Raw genomic sequence first — 16,014 nt, 5'->3', positions numbered from 1 at the left:
ATATGAATTCTTATTTAGATAATTTCTCTTAAAACTCTGGTCTCACTAAAATATGACCAATTAGACTAGAATTTCCTTGGATATAGAAGCTGCATATCTTACCCTTACCTGTATTACCCACTGTACAGAACCACATCCAGGACATGGTAAACAAAAACTGCAGGTTGTTAGAATGAAAACAATGTCCACCTGAGTGACATTAAAACCTCAAACAGCTTCTATTTGCCTTTCATAATTTCTATTACAGATTTTTACAACTATTCATAGACACACATACACAACATACACGTTATTCTTTTACTGGAGCACAGCTCCATAAGAACAAGACATGAGTCTCATTCTTTGCACCTCTTAAATTTCCTGCTACAATGTTCTGTATATACATTTAAGTAAATATTTGACAAACTGAATTAGAGATTCATGAATGTCCACACAGTAATATACAGAACAGAATCATGGATGGATCAAGATATATTTCTATTTGGTTTGGAAACACACATCTATCCCACTCCTACCAGCCCTGAGAGATGAGTGCAGGAGAGAGGATGTACAAGGACATAAAGAACAACAATTTAACCCTTCCAATTATATTTTCCATAAGGTTACAATGTTTAAATTAATTTTCATTCATTTAGTGGACAATAACTGGCCCCAGTAATGCACTTTCTATTTAGGGAAAACAAATCCAAGACTTAAAATTCCAACAGGTAATCTGTAATATAAAAACAGGAAAACCTATAATTTTGCCAATTTTTACTTTCTTGGCATGTTTAAACAGATTTTTTTAACTTGGCCTTAATGAAAAGATCTGAGTCCCTGCTGGCAGGTAAAGGTTCTAGTTTCACAGATAAACTGGCTAACCTTTAACTGCTTTTGCAGAGCCAAAAAAACTCCACATGACTGTTTTTCAACTACAGATTTTAAATTTCTCGTCAAACAACTTACCCTCATGAAACTAGTGAGGTTGTTTCATAGTTTCCACATATTATGCACTTAGAAATACAGTCATGCACCCAATAACGATGTTTTAGAGACTGACCACATATAAGACTATGGTCCCACAAGATTATGATACTGTATTTTTACTGTACCTTTTCTATGCTTAGGTATATTTAGATATGCAAATACCACTGTGTTACAACGGTATATAGTAACATGGTGTACAGGTTAGTAGCCTAGGAACAAAAGGTCATACCATATAGCCTAGGTGTATAATAGGCTATACCATGTAGGTTTATGTTAATTAAGTACACTCTATGATGTTCACACAATGACAAAATCGCCTAACAATGCATTTATCAGAAGATATCCAGTCATTAAGCAATGCATGACTGTAATTTAGGAAAAGACAAGAAAGACAAGAATAAACTCTCTTCCTCTTTCCACATGATGAATCACAGATTTACCGTTTTAATGTTTGAGATCTCTGTGTTGCTGTTGTCTGAACTGCATTTTGACATTGTGATAGCAGTTTATTGGAAAATCACAGCATGCCCAAGCTTCTGCTCTAAAAATAAATGCAAAAATAGCCAAGTTTAAGATTCCTGTAAACTGAACAGAAACACATCTACAAGAGAGCCCTATTGATATGAAGAGTTGAATAAAAGGCCATTATTTTGAATTAAATTTTAAACAAAAGGCATTTAGATTATTTTAGGATACCAAGGCTTACCCTAAAACAAAGAACAAGAGAATAAGCTACAATAGCATGCCTAATTCCCAGAGATCTGGGAGAAATAAAAAGCTAGAGCAAAGTCCAAAAAAAGATTTCAAAGCTAATATAAGGAAATCAAAGTAAATAAAGTCTAAAGATAGTACTTTATAGAAAAATGAAAAAAAAAATTAGCTGTTATTTCCTAAGTTCACATATACAAAAGAAATAAAGGTCACCAGAAGAGGTACCTGGCTGAGAAATCCAAACAACCCAGTAGTAACTCTTTAACACAGGTAAGAAATCCATCAGCAATTCCAATTTCCCAAAATGAAATTAAAAACACAAAAGAACAGTTACATCTACACTATACATTTTTATATAATTAATTTATGAATAAAATAATTCAAGAACACTGTTAACAATGTTAATGTCGGGCAGAAATTTAAATTTGGGGTGGCTCTCTAAAAGAGATTATAAATCAAAAACTAAGAAAGCATAAAATGTAGATATAAAAAGTTTAATTTGATCAACAAATACTGATTTTGTTAGATCTGACATCAGACTTGGTTTGCGCTCAGGTCTGAGCCTTCTGCAATGCCTCCACTACCATAAGCTCAGGAAAAACAAATCGGCAGTGGCCTCTTTTTACTACTTCCAGTCCTTTAAAAGACATTCGCATGGAGATTAAAGTTCTCATTTCATACACAAATTTGTTTTGCTAAGAAGTCAACAAAGCAGACTGCGGCAACCTTATCACTACTTTGGCATATACATATTTACCTCAAAATGCTGATTCTAAGTTCTTTCAGAGTTTCCAAGTCTGTATTAATTCATACCCTAGGTAACCTAAAAGCAATCAGAGAGAAATTTTAGAAGAAACAACTCATTTTTTAAAACGAACTTTAAGAAATGTTCTACTTTTTAAGATCCCTCATAAAATTCTTTATCTATTGGGCAACAAGACAATGCATGTCTAAAAGAACTGCCCTTTAAAATTGGGATATTATGTTCTAATACAGCCAGTAAAAATAACTGTTAGTATAATCCAATTAGATAGAAGGGAGAACTCTGGGCATTAATGGCTTTAAAAATACTTAAACACTATGATAAATCAGTATCATGCTGCATATGAGCACATCTTCCTATCTCAGTGCTTGTGTTTTCATTTTTCTTTTTGTTTTTTATTTTATTTTTCTATTTTGTAGAGCTGGGGCCACCCCATGTTTCCCAGGCTGGTCTCGAACTCCCGGGCTCAAGTGATCCTCCCACCTTGGCCTCCCACAGTGCTATAGTCCCAAAAGATTACCCAAATACCACTGTGTTACAACTGCCTACAGTAGTCAGTACAGTAACATGCTGTACTGAATACTGCAGATTACAGGCGTGAGCCACTGCAACCAGCCAAGTTTGTGTTTTCTAAGGCTACCTCAGACTTCATTTAATTTTTAATTTCATTCTACACTGCCACCTAGTAGGATGCAAAGACCACGCACACCAACATGTCCTGCTGTGTCACCCTCTAGAGATGATTTCCAATTCAGACTCACCTCATTCCTAGAAATGCCATAATCAAATTACTAAGTTGATAATCCTTTAAAATTCAATGTAACTCAACTATCACAAAATTATTGCTAAGTTATCCACGTTATTTCCATTGATAATTCCATACATACATTAGAAAGGTAATATGTCAAGTACGATAGCAACTTATTTTATACTGGTAATTCAAAGCTAATAGGTCATTTTCTCATTTTAATTGATCACTGTGAAGTAAAGTACACACCTGCAAAATCTTGTTTCATAGGCCCCTTTAAGATAACTCTGAAACAGGCATGCCACATATCAGACAGTCAAGTTTTAGTACAAACTAGCAAACTTAATCCACGTTAGCAACTAAATGCAGTAATGAGGCTGTATCCTTTCACAGGCTAGTAACAAGAAAGAGCTAACCATTCAGATCTGAAGCCTAAAGGCACCTAGAACTTTCTGCTGTGAATTTTCAAAATTGGTGACAGAATAATTTCAACTCATCCATGTTATTATGCATCACAGATTCTGACATTATTAACTTTGCAAATATTACCATCCAGATTTCATTCCTACTCTCACAAAGCCCAAAATGCATGACTTCTATAAAGTTCCAGGACAAACAAAAGGAAAAAAACCACAATATAATGACATTAAAACACTATAAGCAATACTCATGGTAAGCTAACAGAGAAAACTAAAAAATGTATGAAGCACTTTAAGTTCCTAGTAACAAAAGTGCTATGTGAGATACAAGGCATTATTTTAACTGCAACCACGCCTACGTCACTTAGGACAGCCATGGTATAGATACAAAATACTGACTGTTAACATAAGGACAAATACAAATTAAAAATAAGAGGCATAGTTCTCCCTGCTGAAAATAAAAGGGAAGAGGTCCCTTTCCCCTTTTCTTTTCCAGAATTTATTTCTCCCTCCCTTTCAATGTCTATAAATTTAAGTCTCTAGTCTTATAACTTGGCTATATTTCCTAAGGACCTGAAAGCCATCTCTGAAATGGGAAATAACATTCAGTCTCCTGGTTTCCTAGGAGGAGATGGGCCTAATTTGTCACCTGACTCCAAAGTGTAAAACCTACCTCTCGTCATAAAAATGTGAAGAAAATTAGCAATTTTATCTTGAAAATATGGATGTGGATTGTAACCATTTAGTTACATAAAACAGTAAGATTTCTTTCTGTCTTTGCCATCCCTTTAGTGACTGCCTGTAATGTGCACAGCAGTCTGATTTAATGTTCATTCAATAATAATATTGTTTTCTTTCTTTTCTACCTTTGTGGAGCAATTTTCTGGGTTGGGAGATTTTGGTTTTAATTGTATTTCCCTAACATTAGCTTTTTTACTTTTTAAATATAGCCCAAATCTCAAACAGTATTCATACCAAATAATAAAATTCCATTTCTTAGAACTTAAATACTGGAAAAGCCCTAAAATATGCTGCCCAACTACATGGAGGAATTTTTAAAAATGAAAATGAAAGTGGGCAAACAGCTACACTGAAAATGAATCCACACATAGAATCCAAGTTGTTTGAAAACAACTCCTACCTACTTCCCTTTTCTAAGCTGTAGAGCAGAAAAAGTCTCAGATGTTTTTAGCTAACTTAATAAGCAAATTGATGCTCTTGCCTCTTAATACTAATAGACACACTTATATTATATTTATACATATACTTATGTATACATATAAACATGTATTTAATGTACATATTTGCCTCAAAACACTGATTCTGAGTTTTCGGTGACATCTATACACTGTCACTCCTTCTCATGTATACCCGCCTATGCAGGAGGCACTGAGTAAGGCAACTGGGGATATAGGAAGCAGCCTCTTTTTTTTTTTTTTTTCCTTTGTACCTATCTTTCTTTTAAAAATTATCTTAATGCCAGCAAGCAGTTCAGTGTCAGAATACCAAGGTTTAAATCCAGACTCCACTACCTCGCTAACATTGTCTCCTTGCCTGTAAAACAGAAACAACTGACTATTATGAGGATTACACAAGATCTTAAACTTAGTAGAGAGAAAATAAAATGCTTGGAACGTACAAAATCCACAGTACCTCTACCTAGAACCATTTTTTTAAGCATAATTCTTAAACTCTTAAAATTTTATGAAACCCTTAAAGAAAACCTAACATGTTTCATTAACCCTAAGATTTGGCATAGAAAATGCATTCTCATATAATGCATAGAAGATTTTATACAGAATTTATAGCCAGATTAACCTGAAAAACCACAAACTCCTGAATGGGGATCAGAAGATCCCACCCCCAACTATGCCACTTTGGTATATTGATTATTTTGAGCTGAAAGCAATTAAGAATCGACAGATTCAGGAAAAGTTCTACACCTTCCCTCTTTCTACTTAAAAGTAAGGCATAAACTCCCCCTTCTTCTACACCAGGAAGAAAACAAGAACAATCCTTATCACAGCACAGAGAGATGGCACCAAGATGAATCTGCATAAACAAACCTTAATAAATAACCCTTTTCTACCAATGGTTTCCCCCGTACACCGTCTAATCAACTTCCCACAGTTTATCAACCCTAGAAATCCAAACTTCCCCTCCTTTGTCCTTTCACAATTTATCACTCTTTGTTAAAATGGTATATGAGCCTCTAAATCTAAGTGTTTTTTGGGATTTTACATCTTTTCTTTGATGCCCCTGTGCATGCAAAAATATTAACATCAATACAAGCTGTAGACCTCCTGTTAATGTCTTTTGTTAGTTTAATTCACAGATCCCAGCAATAGAGCCTAAGTGGGTGGAGGAAAAGTTTTCCTCCCCTACATTCCAAACAAGCTAGCCATTATGCATTTACATTAAGATGAAAATCAACGCAATTAAATCACAAAATATGGTACATAACGTAAAGTAAATTTCAACAGTTTTGTATTCACTAGTTCTCTTGAAAAACAAACAAAAAAACACTGTGTACTACTTACTGGCTGGACAGACATCACTGAAAACATTATTTCACTGAACTGTTTCTTAGGCAATATAATGTTTCACAGAGAAACAAGAAATAGTAACAATCATGGATATTTTGAAAATATAAAAAAGAAATCAAAAGAAAATATCCAACATATCCACAGTATATAAAACAAGTATTTCAAGGATTTATCAACTATTATTTAGTGAATATAGACTATAAAAAGATTAAGGTCAAACCAAGGATTAAGAGACTAAAGAGAAAAAAATAATAATAATTCCAAGAATTTAAACACTGGTATCTTTACATATTTAAATACAAAACACAGAGAACTATTTATATTTTTACTTTTAATTGTCATTTGTCTTTTTAAAAAGTTTTTTTTAGTTTACCCTAACACTATGGGTATGAACTTTACATTTCTGTCATTCTTAATTAAAATTCACTGCACATTAACCTAGTCATTACCACACACACAAAAAAAATTTCATATAGAAATGCTCCCTTCATCATTATCATTTACAAGAGCAAAGAAACACTCCCCGCCACCAATTTACATGTCTAACAATGATTGTGGGAATGGTTTGGTAAACCCTGGTTCATTTTACATGGTGAAGTTCAATTCAGCCATTTAAAATGGTAAGTTTATAATGAACAAAAATGCTTATGTTGAGAGCAGCAGCAGGCAGACAAATGCCTAGGCAGACAGGGGTAGGTCCCCGGTGAACCCCCACCTTCAAATCAAAGAGTTTAAAGCCTGAAGGTTGAGATACACAGTATTTTTTGTTTGTTTTTCAAGAGAACTACAAGTCCCAGATAAATCCAGGGACCAGACTGAGAACCTGTCTTCCCATTTGGCACACTTTCCTCTGACTGATCCTCACCCTTCACCTATCTTACATATACCTACGCTTCCCTAATTGGTTTCTTACACTGTCATGCCCACCTTTGAGTGGTGCATTTAACTTTTTTTGCATACTCACAAACCAATCAGCACACAGTCCCCTATTCTGAGCCTGTAAAAGCCAAGGACCCAGCCACACTGGAGGAGAAACAACTTCGGGTAGGGAACCACCCCTGCATCCCCTTTCTGCTGAGAACTGTTTAATTGCTCAATAAAATTTACGTCTGCCTTCCTCACCCTTCAGTTGTCAGCATATCCTCATTCTTCTTGGATGCAGGACAAGAACCTCGGGAACCGCCAAACGTGGGTACGAGCTGTAACACAGGTGGGCTGGGGCGTGACTGGCCCAGCCACTAGCTGAGCCAGAGCACAAGCCAGGTGTGGCCCAGACAGCCAAGTAGGAGGGTAGCATGGCCAAGCAAGGCCTGGACAGGGGCGTCACCAGCCAAAGGTCCCGGCTGGTAAAGTGACTGAGAAAAATCCTTTGTCAATGGCTTTAAATGAAAAAGCAGAACACTTTTATTTACAGTAAGACTATACTTATGTCTTAGTTAAAAACTAAAGGAAAAAGGAAGGGAGTGAGGAAGGATAAGAAGGAAAACGAAGTGAGGAAGGATAAGAAGGAAAAGGAAGACAGGAAGGAGGTGAGAGAAAGTTAGTTTACCCAAAAATTAATGATGAATTACTTGCGTGAGTAATTTATTTTTCCTTTAAACTTTTTAGCATTTTAAATTTCCTACAATTTGAACACACAGAATTGGGAATTGGAAAACAAACTTTCAAACTGTGGATGATTTGTGTGACAATCAGCTAGAGACATACAATTCTGTTTCAGGTACTGAAAACATTCTCCCAGCCATGTGCAGTGGTTCACACCCATAATCCCAGCACTTTGGGAGGCCAAGGTGGGCAGATCACGTGAGCCCAGGAATTCTGAGACCAGCCTGGGAAACATGGCAAAACCCCATCTCTACTAAAAATATAAAAATCAGCCAAGTGTGGTGGTGTGTGCCTGTAGTCCCAACTCCTCAGGAGGCCGAGGCGGAAGAATCACCTGAGCTCGGGGGGCTGCAGTGAGCCAGGATCACACCACTGCACTCCAGAGTAAGACCCTGTCTCTCGAATGAATGAATGAGTAAAAACCTCCCCCGTTAAGGCACAAAATGTAGTAACATTTACCTGAATATCTGAGTGGGAAAAAACACACACAAACTGTTTTTCCTTTGTTCTCACACAACACATAAAATTTCTGTGACCGAAATGTGTGGGGTTTCTCCCCAACAACAAGCAAGCCATCAATTCTGCAGCAGACACCAGCTGGGTGTCTTCTATTAATGACTGAATTCCAACATTATCTACCTGGAGATAGCATCAGATCCCACAGGTTGAGGGCTCCAGTCCTCAAAACTTCCCCCACCCTTCCATGTCGATTGCAAACCTCAGGTTATTTTTTGCCAGTGCTGCCGACCAATCAGTTAACTGGGGTTCCCACAATGCCCTCCTAGGATTTAACTTGCTAGACCAGCTCAGTCCTTGGGGAAAAACTTACTTATGTTTACCAGTTTATTATAAAGGATATTACAGGCTGGGTGCAGTGGCACATGCTTGTAATCTTAGCACTTTGGAAGGCCAAGATGGGAGGATCGCTTGAGGCCAGGAGTTCAAGACCAACCTGGCCAACACGGTGAAACCCCGTCTCTACTAAAAAAATACAAAAATTATCTTGGTGTAGTGGCTTGCACCTGTAGTCCCAACTACTCAGGAGGCTGACACAGGAGAATCGCTCGAACCCAGGAGCCAGAGGTTGCAGTAAGCTAAGATCACGCCACTGCACTCCAGCCTGAGAGACAGAGCAAGACTCAGCCTTAACAACAATAAAAAAGAAATCGTATTTTGTTAGGTTTAAAATTCAGGTGAAACTCTATTGAATGTCAACTAATAAATGTAGAAGGAATGACAGAAAAGTCACCATTTTTAACCATCACATTAGTAATTGAAGCAAGTAATTTTAGCATTAATGGATGCTAAAACCATTGGGTGAAGGTTACTAAAGAATATTTACATAGCCTGAAAGCTTTTCTGCAGATTACCTACTAATTACAAATGAAAACTGGTATTTTTATTCAGTGGAAAAACCTGATAGATACCCCTTTAATCCAAGTGACAAAGCTAAGATCGCCAATATTGGGACAAACTGACAACACCTACCTCATGTAGTTTTCCTACTGAAAGTACAAAACTTGAATCTATTTTTGCGGGGGGAAAGAGGGGAACAGAGTCTCGCTCTGTTGCCCAGACTGGAGTGCAGTGGCACAATCATAGCTCACTGCTACCTCAAACTCCTAGGTTCTAGAGATCCTCCTGCCTTGGCCTCCCAAAGTGCTGAGATTACAGGAGTGAGCCACTGTGCCCAGCCAAAACCTGAATCTAATCATAAGGAAACATAAAACCTAACCTGAGGTTTATTTTACAAAACACTTGGCTTTATACACTGAATTGAAGTATGGTTTCAAGGATGATGTGTTAATTCGTGCATAGCAGATGAAGAATGAGTTATTTAGGGAAAGTTAAGAGACATTTAAGGCACTGTTACATTTGGTATCACTACTACAGAGACCAACTAAGATAGTTGAACCAGTATAGATAATCCTCCTCGAAAACTTGTCTGTAAAATATTGTTCTCGAGCCCTCTTTTCCTTCATCCTCCATTATATTACTAGACCATACATTTCAATATTAATAACTTGGGGGTTCACAATATAATCTAATCACATTAAGACTATTGCATGTTAAAATTTTCTCTAATACACATATTTAAAAGAAAAATATCACCTAAATTTTATCAAATGCTAGTTATGTATCATGAGAGTTTAAGAAACTCCGTTTTTTCTCAAAACCTCAAGAGGCAAACATCACCATGACAGTTTATAGACAAGGAAGCTGAGACTCAGAGACGTTGCCATATGCCCAGTGCTCCTCGGCTACAAAGTCGAAGAATCAGGATTTGAACCCTGGTCTCTCTGACACCAAACACTTGCTCTTAAGCATCCCTACAAAGCTATGATAAAACACTAATATTTAACTCTGCAAAGTGGAAAGAGCTTAAAATACCACGAATCAGAGCAACTGACAGTGATGGCTGGGCAGCAGGATGCATAAGAGGAGGACAGGCTGTGAGTTCATCATGTTAATCTCACCTCCCAGGATGTTACCAAAAGAGGAAAGACAGAAGTCCTGCAATCTCGAAATATCTCAGAGGACTAAATACGACTACTACCTTTCTTTTTCCCTTCCAACAGGGTCATTTATCTAACTTCTTAATCAAAGAACCTTCCTACATCACGTCAAAGATCAGTTTTTAAACTAAGAGTCTTCTCCCATTATTCAAGTTCCCTAAGTACAACCGGTTTGTTTTCTTAAAATTCTGAACTGGTTAACAGACCTCATTTTCTAATCCTCAAGAATTGTTCAAATGTGTTGTTAAAACCCCTGCTTTACTGCATACATTGAGCTGTCAAAGAAAGAACAAGCACAACAGAGTTAGTCTGTGCCAACAAGGAGAAAGTCTGCAACACAGTTAAACTCCAATTTTGACGGCAATTTTCTCCCATGATTCTTAACACTTCCCTCAGTCTGCAATGTTTCTGTGCACATAATCATACGTACCTCACAAAGCAAAAAGGACCAAGTGGCATGATTTGTCCAAAAGCAGAATAGTAATAATCTTTTTAAAAGCCTTAATATGCAAGCAATATTCTTCCCCACAAAACTGTGTTAGCTTCTAAATACTTCAAAAAGTATTATAAATTAACTTATTCACTCAACAAATCTGAGTGTCTCCTATATGCCAAGCACCATGTCTGGTAATGAACATGCATGAAGAATCTAATCCTTACTATTCTATAAACCTTAACACAGCCAAGAACATGTAATGCTGTTATAAGCCTTAAAAAAAAAAAAAGAAAAAACTCTAAGGCCAAACTTAAGCCTTTCATGTCTTACTTCTAGTAACAGTCTTACTGACATCCTCAGACAATGTTTTGTGACATCTTCTTAGTCACTTACTTAAAATGTATATTGCGGTAACTGCATGTTAAAGGAGTACCAACAATTCATTGACAATTTTAGATGAGAAAGCCATTTCGTACTCAGAATTATTTTAACAAAGGCTTTATTACATAACTGAAAATGTCAATTTCACCAGCTACATCTCAAAAATAATGTTTTTCTTTCTGTATTAATTCATCAAGTATACATCACGATACAACCAGTCTTACTTTTTAGACCAACACACGTTCCTAAAGACTGGGTGAGAGGGCTGGGCACGGTGGCTCACACCTGTAATCCCAGCACTTTGGGAGGCCGAGACGGGAGGATCATGAGGTCAGGAGATCGAGACCATCCTGGCTAAACACGGTGAAACCTCACCTCTACTAAAAATACAAAAAATTAGCCAGGCGTGGTGGCAGGCATCTGTAGTCCCAGCTATTTGGGAGGCTGAGGCAGGAGAATGGCATGAACCCAGGAGGCAGAGCTTGCAGTGAACTGAGATCGCACCACTGCACTCTAGCCTGGGCAACGTAGTGAGACTCCGTCTCGAAAAGGAAAAAAAAAAAAAAAACACTGGGTGAGAATTCCTATTTGGAAAATCCTCACTGCCCATCTTGTCCAGAGAGCTTATTCCTGAATGGATTATTATTCAGCATCTGTCAACAGCCTGAATGAGACAACTGATATTCGAGGGACACCACCTGAAAGAAATTAATGAATCAAACCACTGGAACTGTGAACACCTGTATTACTAAAGCTTTTCTATTATGCCTGAGGCTTTTATCCAGTTTCTCTAAAATGGCATGTGAAAAAATGTTTCTCTATCGTTTGTAGAATGTAAAACATTTTCTCCATATATTGCTAATGTTATTTAATGTAATAATCCAAAAGACCGATTATTCTTCATACAAGAGAAAAATCTGCTTCTCCTAATTGGTATGCTTCCTTTCATTAATCAACGTGAGTTACATGCGACACTCACCTTTCCTTGCCCCAATCATTCATCTAATTCTCTGCCTCCACATTCTATACTACCAACCTTTACCATTTTCATAGTACTCTAATACTTTCCTATTATAAGACCATTTCAAATCCTTTCTCAAAATAGACATCATAAACTATTAAATAAATGTACTAATACTAGAGTCTTAGCAGAAATTTGGAAGAACTGAAAACTAGCCATCAAAAAATCAAAAGGTCCAAGCCCCACAGGCTAAGCAGGTGGAATACCAGGAAAATAATGCTGCCTCAGAAGACTACAGTCATTTGGCAAGTCATAAATTGCAAAGAAACCTGTGAATAAGAGCGAGTCTAATACATACATTGGGCTTTCAGGATGAACTAAGCTCTTGAATGTCCAAAAAGCACAGCAAAAGGTAAACAAAATAAGTCACTTGGCTCCAACTTTCTCTTTATACAAATTAAACAAAGACCTCACCAATATCGTCCTCTGGCATTCAATAAAGCACATCACTCCATGTTTGATCAGTTTTTTGAATACTTGCCGACACTATGATAGGAACCAAGATCGTAAAAAGGAGTCAATCCTGGGCTTCAGAGAAATTACAGATTTTACTGACAGAGAGGAGTTGTTTGTAGGAAATTATCACTGCTTGGAGGAACCCTGAGAAAATACTGCAATAAATTCTGAGTCTAGTCTAGTGTTTTGATGATCAAGAAACAATGTGACCACTTTGAGGTATATGTCTAAAAGGGAAAGCATGGACTCCAATGAATTATTTGTACACCTATGTTTACAGCACCATTATTCACAGTAGCCAAAAGATGGAAGCCACCCAAGTGGCCATGGACAGATAAATGGATAAACAAAATGCGGTATATTCATACAATGAAATACCATTCAGCTTTTCCAAGGAAGGGAATTCTGACATCTAAATCATCACAGATGAGCCGTGGAGACACTATGTCGGGTAAAATAAGCCAGACACAAAAGAACAAATACTGTATGACTCCACTTATTTGAGGTTTCTCCAGTAGTCAGTGACAGGAAGTAGAATGGTGGTTCCCTGGCATTGAAGGTAGGATGGAATGAGGAGTTAGTGTTGAGGACAGTTTGAGTTGGGAAAGATGAAAAAGTATGGAGATGGATGCTGGTAATGACTAAAAACAATGTGAATGTACTGTATGCCAGCTAGTTGTACGCTTAAAATGGTTCAATGTTGTGTTATGTATATTTTACCATGCCAAAAAAAAAAAAAAACAACTATCTGAAATATTCAAATAACCATTCATTCGCCTGAACATTTAAGGTTAGACACAGCTTCATTCATTCCACAAGTCTTAACTGAGGAGTCACTACACGTGATGCAGCCCTGAAATCCATTTGGAACAGTAATGCAATACAAAAAGCATGCCTGCAAAGATTCTGAAACCAAACCACAATTCGATCTCGGCTCTGCCACTTCGAGATTCCTAACTTGGAGTAATAATCACTGACTCTTAGTCTCCTTGCCTGTAAAACAAGGACAAAATTGAGTTGATCGCAGGGTCACAGCGAGGATTAGAAGAGAATGTACGTAGAACATGAAACATCTTGGCGCATAACAAGGAGGCACTCAATAACACGTTTCCCTTATCTCCTTTGCCATGAGCAAGTGGAACGTGACCATGACATGGTAGGGTCGCAAGTGAGAGAATGTCTACGAAATATCTACTTTCTCAAATCAAAGAAGCACCTCACGTGTCAGATAGTGGTAGAGAATAAAACATCCCAACGCCATAAAAGTCACCCTCTCCAGAAGATAGCACAAGTACTGTACAACCCACTATATGACAAAATCACTGTCAAATAAGAATCATGAGCCACATCAAAAGACAATGTCTTCTAAAACTAAGACAATAAAGCTCAATAATAGCAAAACAACCCAGTTACCCAACTCACACACTGAGCCACGGGCAAAATACAACAGTCAGGGCTTACCCTTCAAACATGAGATGGAAGCATAAAAAGTAAAGCAGGCCCTTACTAAAAAGGATTGTAGGGAAATGTCTTTTCTCCCCAAATTAAAATGGACTAACTGTTCTTTTCTTAAAACAGCATTTTGGTGCCGTGAGTAAATCTATAAACCTATGTTACCATGATCAATGTTTATAGTGACATGTTAAAAGCAATCTTTAGTTTTTTGTTTTTTTATCTATTGAGTTTTATGGAATATGCCCTAAAATGAAGTTTTGAAATAATTGTATATGTATGTATGTTTATGTATATAGCACGTATTACATATAATACACACGTACCACAGGTAGCTTTAAAGTAGACTTTGCAAGATAAACTGGCTATTCCAGAACCTAACTTCCAAAGGTATCAATAATATTGAAAATTACTATTCTCTAGGACCTGGCTTATCCCGAACCCATCTTTTAATAAACTGAGCTTTTTGGTGAGGATGTATATTTTTATTTAGAAAACTTAACGTTTACACCAATACATTTTCAATATAGCTGATCTGTTTTAAAAGTACATTTTTAATAATATTTTCCGAGTTACTTAAATCGTAACCTGAGTCCTTTTCCACTGTTTGAAAACAGGCACCGCGAAAACACCTGACAATCAGGATTGTAAAGATTCAGAATATTCGAAGACAGAAGCATAGGCGTCCAAGGGATCCTCTTTCATCAGACGAATGTTTTTAAAACCTGAAAGTCCTAAGAACACTTACTTATCGTGTGTAGACTAGTAAAGTGTCCCTTTAACCACAACTCTCTCCACAAAAGCACGGAGTGAACACTACACACCAAGGACCCTCCACTCATCTCCACGTTTCCGCGGATCTTCAGGTTCCTAAGGACACACTCAGTGGTTTGCTGGCTCTGACCTCCAGGCAGAGCCATCAGAGCAACTCAGCTTTTCTGGACAATCTACGTAAATCTGATGTGCTAACTTAAAACTTACACTGATTTCCCCAAAATCAAAAACCCTGAAGAAAGGGTCCTCCGCAAGGTCTAGGCATTTTGGCACAAAAACATCTGAGGGGAGAGGCAAAAGAATGGCCTCGGCCCCTGCCCGCCCCCCGGGGCCCCGATCTTGTCCCCTGACAGTAATCACATAGGACCCTCCCGGGAGGGACCGAGAGTCCGGCTTCGTCCCCTCCGGGCGCGGCGCAGCGGCCACATCAGAGGAGGGCCCCAGGGTGCTCCGACAGGTCAGGCGCGCGTCTCCACCTCCGCTGCTCCCGCGCCACTTTCGCGCGCGTGACGGGACCTGTCAAGAGCCCCAGGCCTCGCCAGGCCGGGGAGTGGGCAGGCGCCGGCATCCCCCACTACGCCACGGAGGCCCGGAAAGTCTCCCAGGGCTGCCTCGCGGGGAGGCGCCGGGGTCCGAGCCCAGGAGCAGAGCCTAGGCGGGCAGACGCCGGGTCCACAGGCCGCGCTGTGCGGGACGACGAGGCAGGCGAGGCCGCGCCCTTCGTCAGCGCCCGCCAGGCCCGGACGCGCGGCTCGGGCCCATGGCCGGCACGCGGGCCTCGGCGCGGAGGCGGGAGCGCGGCCGGGCGACCCGCTCCCCGCCCTGGACACAAAGCTGCTCCGCGGGAGCCCGCCTCACCTGCAGCACGGGGCGCCGCGGGCCTTCGAGAACCATCGGACCCCGCTCCGGCGCGCGCGTCACAGCCCAGGCCTCCCGGAGCCACCCGGCGCCGCCGCCCCCGCCGCCATTTCCTCGCGCTCGCCGTCGCCTCGTCCCCGCTGTCAGGTTACTCCATTCACCTGGGCCTGCAGCAGCCTGCGCCGCGCCTCCGCCTCGACCCCTCCCGCCGGCGCCTGCGGAGACTGCGCAGCGCCCGGCTGGCCCGCAGCCCGCGCACGGCCCGCGGCAACGGCGCACAGCCGCTTGAAGAATCCCACTAGCGGCCGCACCGCCCCTCCGCGCCCCAACGCGCCTCTCGCCCCGTGGCGGCATGAGAGCGA

At 39.5% G+C, this 16,014-nt stretch overlaps 1 protein-coding gene across 4 annotated transcripts in view; it reads right to left on the bottom strand.

The window, feature by feature from the left end:
- The window catches only part of DICER1 (dicer 1, ribonuclease III), a 68,945-nt gene extending 52,993 nt beyond the window's left edge, over positions 1-15,952 (bottom strand). The window contains exons 1-3 of one of the 4 annotated variants that reach the window (XM_032135136.2): positions 15,653-15,952; positions 2,435-2,500; positions 1,407-1,507 (exon numbers count right to left, since the gene is read on the bottom strand). The gene's annotated coding sequence lies outside the window, so the exon portion shown is untranslated. Of the gene's footprint in view, positions 1-1,406; positions 1,508-2,434; positions 2,501-7,275; positions 8,679-15,652 lie in introns of those variants that run through there. The other 3 variants (XM_032135137.2, XM_032135139.2, XM_032135140.2) reach the window with 3 other exon arrangements.
- Between the last annotated feature and the right edge of the window lie 62 nt (positions 15,953-16,014).

The sequence above is a fragment of the Hylobates moloch genome, unplaced genomic scaffold, assembly GCF_009828535.3.
Source record: "Hylobates moloch isolate HMO894 unplaced genomic scaffold, HMol_V3 SCAFFOLD_16, whole genome shotgun sequence".
NCBI lineage: Eukaryota > Metazoa > Chordata > Mammalia > Primates > Hylobatidae > Hylobates > Hylobates moloch.
Note: the sequence above shows the minus strand (reverse complement) of the source record. Positions and strands in the feature narration are given on the sequence as shown.